Here is a 6,051-nt window from a genome sequence, read left to right as displayed (position 1 = left end):
TTCTACACACCATAGATTAAGGTGTGGAGCTCTGCTGTTCCTCATGAATTAATGCAAAGTACTATTGTTTTTCTATTCAACTCAAGCCTATTTCTATTCTAAGATATCCATTCGTTCTTCAACATGATGAATGTGATGATCTGTGACACTCATCACCATTCTCACCTATGAACGCGTGCCTGACAACCACTTCCGTTCTACTTGCAATAGCTTGAATGTGTATCTCTTAGGTTTCTAATCTAAGATTAGAACCTTCGTGGTATAGGCTAGAATTATTGGCGGCCATTCCTGAGGTTTGGAAAGTCTAAACCTTGTCTGTGGTATTCCGAGTAGGATCTGGGAAGGGATGACTGTGACGAGCTTCAAACTCGCGAGTGTTGGGCGTGTGACAGATGCAAAAGGATCAATGGATCCTATTCCAACATCATCGAGAACCGACAGATGATTAGCCGTGTGGTGACAGCGCATTTGGAACATTTTCACTGAGAGGAAGGGAAGTAGCCATTGACAACAGTGATGCCCAACATAAAGCTTGCCATGGAAAGGAGTATGAATGATTGAAAGAAGGCAATAGGAAAGCAGAGGTTCAGAAGGAACAAAGCATCTTCATACGCTTATCTGAAATTCTCACCAACGAATTACATAAGTATCTCTATCTTATTTTATTCATCTTTTAATTATCAATTCTCCATAACCATTTGAATTCGCCTGATTGAGATTTACAAGGTGACCATAGCTTGCTTCAAGCCGACAGTCTCCGTGGGATCGACCCTTACTCACGTAAGGTTTATTACTTGGACGACCCAGTGCACTTGCTGGTTAGTTGTGCGGAGTTGTGACAAAGAGTTGAGATTACAATTGTGCGTACCATGATGTTGGCGCCATTGATGATCACAATTTCGTGCACCAAGTTTTTGGCGCCGTTGCCGGGGATTGTTCAAGTTTGGACAACTGACGGTTCATCTTGTTGCTTACATTAGGTAATTTTATTTTATGTTTAAGCTTTTTACTTCTTATTTTCGAAAAAAAAAATTTTCAAAAATACAAAAAATTTTCTATTTTGTTCTTCATAGTTTTTAAGAATGAATTCTAGAGTTTCATGATGATTTGTTGAAGTCTGGCTGGCTGTGAAGCCATGTCTAATCTTTTGGACCGAGGTTTCAACTTATCATCACAAGGGCTTGTTGATTTCTATCAATCTTGCTGTTGAACGTAATGATTTGCTAAAGCTTGGCTGGCCATTGGCCATGTCTAGTGTTTGGACCGAAGCTTTCACTGGAAGCTTGGCTGGCTAGTAAGCCATGTCTAATTCCTGGACCGGAGTTTTAGACTAACATTGCAATGATTTCTGGAATTCTTATTAAAAATTTTGAATCCCTTTATCTTCTTTTCCATATAATTTTTGAAAAATCACAAAAAATTTTTTTTAAATTTTAAAATAAAAAATATTTTATGTTTCTTGTTTGAGTCTAGGGTCTAATCTTAAGTTTGGTGTCAATTGCATTCTTCTAATTTTCGAAAAATACATGCATTATGTTCTTCATTGATCTTCAAGTTGTTCTTGATGATTTCCTTGCTCTGATCTTTAAATTCTCTTGTTCTGTGTCTTTTGTTGTTTCTCATGTGCATTTTTAAATTGTTATAGTCCTTAGTATACAAACTTCTAAGTTTGGTGTCTTGCATGCATTGTTTATTTGATCTTAGTTGCATTTTTTTATTGTTTCTCATCATCGAAAAATTCAAAAAAAAAAATTTAAACTTGTGTCTTTTCAAGTCAATAATACAGAGAATTGAAGATTCGGAACATACATCAGAGGAATTACACAGAAAAAGCTGGGCATTCAAAATGCCCAGTGAAGAAGGAAAACTGGCGTTTAAACGCCAGCCAGGGTACCTGGCTGGGCGTTAAACGCCCAAAAAGATAGCATTTTGGGCGTTAAACGCCAGAATGGATGCCATTCTGGGCGTTTAACGCCAGGAGGACACCAGAGGGAAGATTTTGTTTTTAATTCAAATTTTTTTTCAAATCATATCTTTTCAATCATATCTTTTCAATCATATCTTTTCAAAATCAATTTCTTTTCAATTTTCTTACTATTTTCAAAAATCCTTGCTACAATTAGTGATTTAATTTAAAATTTTTAAGTTGTTACTTGCATATTAAAGAAGGATCAACAGTGTTAATTCTAGAATCATATCTTTTAATTTCTTGTTGGTCAAGTAATCAACTTTAATTTTAAAAACTTTCTTCTTTTAAATTTGATTCTCAATCATATCTTCTCAATCACATCCTTTTCAAATTAAGTTTCAATCATATCTTTTTTATTTCTAATTTCAAAATCTTTTTCAAAAATCACTTAATTTCTTTCCCAATCTTAGTTTTCGAAAATCATTTACCAAATTTTAAAAATTTCTCTTAATTATTTCAAAATCTTTTCACTTTATTTTCGAAAATTCTTCCCCTCTTCTCACATCCTTCTATTTATGGACTAACACTCCTCCTCAATGTATAATTCGAACTCTATCCCTCTTGATAAGTTCGAATTCTTTCTTCTCTACCTTCTCCTTCTATTCTTCTTTACTTCTGACACCTTAAGGAATCTCTATACTGTGACATAGAGGATTCTATATTTTCTTCTCCTCTCTTTTCATATGAGCAGGATCAAGGACAAAGGCATTCTTGTTGAAGCTGATCCTGAACCTGAAAGGACCTTGAAGAGAAAGTTAAGAGAAGCTAAAGTACAACTCTCTATAGAGGACCTAACAGAACTTTTCAGACAAGAAGAAGCCATGGCAGCCAAAAACAACAACAATGCCAACAATGCAAGGAAGGTGCTTGGTGACTTTACTGCACATACTCCTGACTTCTATGGGAGAAGCATCTCAATCCCTGCCATTGGAGCAAACAACTTTGAGCTTAAGTCTCAATTAGTTTCTCTAATGCAACAAAATTGCAAGTTTCATGGACTTCTTTTGGAAGATCCTCATCAGTTCTTAGTTAAATTCTTGCAAATCTGTGACACTGTCAAAACCAATGGGGTTGAACCTGAGGTCTATAAGCTTATGCTTTTTCCCTTTGCTGTAAGAGACAGAGCGAGAACATGGTTGGATTCACAACCTAAAGAAAGCCTGAACTCTTGGGAAAAGCTAGTCATTGCCTTCTTGGCAAAGTTCTTTCCACCTCAAAAATTGAGCAAGCTTAGAGTGGAAGTCCAAACCTTCAGACAGAAGGAAGGTGAATCCCTCTATGAAGCTTGGGAAAGATACAAACAATTGATCAGAAGGTGTCCTTCTGACATGCTTTCAGAATGGAGCATCATAGGTATCTTCTATGATGGTCTATCTAAACTATCCAAGATGTCATTGGACAGCTCTGCTGGAGGATCTCTTCATCTGAAGAAGATGCCTGCAGAAGCTTAAGAACTCATTGAAATGATTGTAAATAACCCATACATGTACACTATTGAAAAGAATCCTGTGAATAATGGGACAAATCAGAAGAAAGGAGTTCTTGAAATTGATACTCTGAATGCCATATTGGCTCAGAACAAAATATTGACTCAACAAGTCAATATGATTTCTCAGAGTCTGTCTGGAATGCAAGCAGCAACAGGCAGTACCAAAGAAGCTTCATCTGAAGAAGAAGCTTATGATCCTGAGAACCCAGCAATGGAAGAGGTGAATTACATGGGAGAATCCTATGGAAACACCTATAATCCTTCATGGAGAAATCATCCAAACCTCTCATGGAAGGACCAACAGAGGCCTCAACAAGGCTTCAACAACAATAATGGTGGAAGAAATAGGTTTAGCAATAGCAAGCCTTTTCCATCATCTTCTCAGCAACAGACAGAGAATTCTAAGAGCCATTCTGACTTAGCAACCATATTCTCTGATCTAATTAAAACCACTCAAAGTTTCATGATTGAAACAAGGTCCTCCATTAGAAATTTGGAGGCACAAGTGGGTCAGCTGAGTAAGACAGTTACTGAACTCCCTCCTAGTACTCTTCCAAGCAATACAGAAAAGAATCCAAAAGGAGAGTGCAAGGCCATCAACATAATCCACACGGCCGAACCTGGAGAGGAGGAAGAGGCAGTAATCTCCACTGAGGAAGACCTCAATGGACGTCCACTGGCCTCCAAGGAGTTCCCTAATGAGGAACCATGGGAATTTGAGGCTCACACTGAGACCATAAAGATTCCATTGAATTTACTTCTGCCATTCATGAGCTCTGATGAATATTCATCCTCTGAATAGGGATGAAAATGTTACTGAAGAACAGGTTGCTTAGTACCTTGGAGCAATCATGAAGTTAAATGCCAAGCTATTTGGTAATGAAACTTGGGAGGATGAACCCCCTTGCTCACCAAAGAACTGGATGACTTGACTAGGCACCATGACCTTTGAGAAGGCTCTGTGTGACCTAGGGTCAAGCATAAACCTCATGCGTCTCTTTGTAATGAAGAAGCTAGGAATCATTGAGGTACAAGCTGCAAGAATCTCACTAGAGATGGCAGACAATTCAAGGAAACAGGCTTATGAACTTGTAGAGGATGTCTTAATAAAGGTTGAAGACCACTACATTCCTGCTGATTTCATAATCCTAGAGACTGAGAAGTGTATGGATGAATCCATCATCCTTGGCAGACCCTTCCTAGCCACAGTAAAAGCTGTGATTGATGCTGACAGAGGAGAATTGATCCTTCAAGTGAATGAGGACTCCCTTGTGTTTAAAGCTCAAGGATCTCCCTCTGTAACCATGGAGAAGAAGCATGAAAAGCTTCTCTCAATGTAGAGTCAAACAAAACCCCCACATTCAAACTCTAAGTTTGGTGTTGGGAGGCCACAACGAAACTCTAAGTTTGGTGTTAAGAGGCCATCATCATGCTCTGAGTATCTGTGAGGCTCCATGAGAGCCCACTGTCAAGCTACTGACATTAAAGAATCGCTTGTTGGGAGGCAACCCAAATTTTACTTATCTATGTTAAATTTCTATTTTCCATTGTTATTTTATGTTTTTTGTAGGTTGATGATCATGTGAAGTCACAAAAATAATTGAAAAAGCAAAAACAAACTGAAAAACAGTATGAAAAATAGCACACCCTGGGTCCTGCTCTACTTCGTTCTCGGATTAAGCGCCAAGAATTTTTATGGACAACTTTCAAATATGAAGCAGCTACCCACGTGAATAAGGTTTGGCAGAAGTGGGTATTCATATTATTGTTTAAGGAGGGTGGTGATTTTGTGAGGAGATTGAAGTTTGCTGGTGTTGCTGAGGCTATCCGCTCATCTGCAGGTTGATTGTCTCTACCATCTATTATCATAATTGATTCTTATCACTTCTTTACTTTGTTGATAAGAATCAATTATGATAATAGATGGTAGAGAACTATCAGCCTGCGAATATGCGAATAGCCTCAGCAAAACCAGCAAACTTCAATTTCCTCACAAAATCACCATCTTCCTCAAATGATACTATGAGTACCCACTTCTGCCAAACCTTATTCACGTGAGTAGCTTCTTCAGAATTGAAAGATGTCTATGAAAATTCTTGGCACTTTAACTGAAAATGAAGTAGAGCAGGATCTACTTGATATGAAGGCTTTTCAATGAATTCACCTAAAATTCTACAATCTGAAGAATCAAAGCTGGATTTTATAGTTTTATCTGTACCTAATAACGAGCCAGAGGAAGGATGGTCCAAAAAAGATTTCTTAATAAGGGAAGAATCCACAAAAGTAGTCCTATTGTCCGATGGTTTAACTCTAGGTTGGGGGATAGATTCAAAAAATCCGATGGCATATTCTTAAGGAACATTGTCCATATCATCCACAGAAGAATCAGTCCCCAAACTGTTATTAGAATCCTATGGATCACTATTCACTATCTCAGCAAGTTTCACACGAGACATGACAACAAAAAAAAAGAATTCCTATAAAAAAAAGAACAACAACAATAAAATAGAGTGAATATCAAGATCACTTGAATACCAATGACAAAAATACTCAACACCAATAGCAAAATTAAAAGAGTACCAATATCATCACA

The 6,051-nt window shown here is 37.5% G+C and overlaps 1 non-coding gene across 1 annotated transcript; it reads right to left on the bottom strand.

The window, feature by feature from the left end:
• Positions 1–3,195: 3,195 nt before the first annotated feature.
• Positions 3,196–3,303, bottom strand: LOC112781760 (small nucleolar RNA R71). The gene has a single exon (XR_003192520.1). It is a non-coding gene; the product is annotated as a small nucleolar RNA R71 (small nucleolar RNA).
• Positions 3,304–6,051: the final 2,748 nt, after the last annotated feature.

Source organism: Arachis hypogaea, chromosome 19 (assembly GCF_003086295.3).
Source record: "Arachis hypogaea cultivar Tifrunner chromosome 19, arahy.Tifrunner.gnm2.J5K5, whole genome shotgun sequence".
NCBI lineage: Eukaryota > Viridiplantae > Streptophyta > Magnoliopsida > Fabales > Fabaceae > Arachis > Arachis hypogaea.
This window is presented reverse-complemented; position numbering and strand designations above follow the sequence as displayed.